Genomic DNA, 1,568 nt, shown 5'->3' with positions numbered 1-1,568 from the left:
AAGAAGGGTAAGCATGGACGCACAACTTGAAGAAAGCAATGCCCCGGAACTGCACATGTAGAAACGGTGGCATTGGTGTATGGTGTTGCTGTGGAGAATATCCACAGCAGAAATAAACAAGACAAAGGCTCAATGAAATAAAATCTTCAAAATGGAAGAAGATGTTGGAATCTCAGCTCTGCTACTTATTACACGAAGCACAAGTGGCGAAGCCAATAAGAAGGTGGTTTGGAGAAGCATGGGGGCAGTAGATATGGTAAGAAGCGGTCTGACAGAGTCAACAGGATTTGTTAATAGATAAGAAAGTGAGGAGGGCTTTGTCCTGCGCACCAAGAGGCTGGGCCTGCGGGGCAAGATGGAGTACTTGCAGGTGCTGAAACCTGGGCCAAAGCAGATTGGCGGCCACGGTGGTCTCCCCTACTTACAAGTTTTCTTCAGGGCAAATGATGTCAAGGTTGATACATTAGTGAGGGAAGACGAATATGAAAACAAATACAATGAAGACCACAAGCAGTATTTTGGCCCTCAGCCATGGGGCATGTATCAGAGGGCAATGAATGGCAGCCACGCATTCTGGGGTGTGGAAGGAAGCATCAGGGGGCTGACGTCCCTGAATGGCACCATTGGCTTCACTCTATGACTGATGATCCTCCAACCACAGAACCACCTACTGCTCGTCGTTTGTTGGAATGAACCATACATTCCACACGAGTGGCACTCCAGAACAGTATGGAACATTCTACCACCAAACAGAAGATTCAGGAGTGGGACCACCCTCAACACCTCACAAGTAATGATCATGAAAAACATATAGAACATATAGAAAAAAGAGCTTTTCTTGTATTTGCACTTTGAGGCTTGCCAGTAACTTGATTAACATTGGTGGACTATGAAAAAGAAAAGAAAAAAGAATGTGATGAGGGAAAGAGGAGTCAAGATTGATGCCAAGTGTTTGGAAGGCAGCTATGCTCATCACTATACCACCAACGCTGGCATACCAAGTTTTTTGTTGTTGTTTTGCTTTGTTTTTTATTTAAGTAACAGCAAAAATAAAATGTGTTGCCATTTAGGAAGATAATACTGTGGGAAGAGCAGGTTTAGGGTGGGATGCAAGAAGATTAGAAACTCAGGTGCAGATGGAGATGCAGAGTTAGAAGGTGGACTTAAGGATATTAACAGGGAGGTAACACAGGCTGGAGATGGAAACTTCGAAATATATGATCATATTGAAAGCCATGAGACTGGACAAGATCATTAAGGGAGTCAATCCCGATGGAACAGAGAAGAGGGCCAAGGACTGATCCTCAGGGGACTCCCAACATGAAATAAGAAAGCAAAAGGAACCAGGCAGAAACGAGAGATAATGAGCTAGAAGGAAAACCAGGAATGTAGCATACTAGAAACCTTGTGAAGGGAGGGTTTAACAGAGCTGTTTCAAATGCTGCCGATAGGTGAGGCCTAAAATCACTTTTTGGGTCATAATCCATTGTCATTGAGTGGCCGCCAACAGACGGCAATCCTATGCAACAGAGGAGAACTGTCCCTTGGAGTTCTGGCGACATAGTAGA

The 1,568-nt window shown here is 44.5% G+C and overlaps 1 pseudogene; it reads left to right on the top strand.

Annotated features, from left to right (window-relative positions):
• Positions 1-349: 349 nt before the first annotated feature.
• On the top strand, positions 350-794 carry LOC142429591 (NADH dehydrogenase [ubiquinone] 1 alpha subcomplex subunit 12 pseudogene; annotated as a pseudogene).
• Positions 795-1,568: the final 774 nt, after the last annotated feature.

The sequence above is a fragment of the Tenrec ecaudatus genome, chromosome 16, assembly GCF_050624435.1.
Source record: "Tenrec ecaudatus isolate mTenEca1 chromosome 16, mTenEca1.hap1, whole genome shotgun sequence".
NCBI classification, from domain to species: Eukaryota; Metazoa; Chordata; class Mammalia; order Afrosoricida; family Tenrecidae; genus Tenrec; species Tenrec ecaudatus.
Note: the sequence above shows the minus strand (reverse complement) of the source record. Positions and strands in the feature narration are given on the sequence as shown.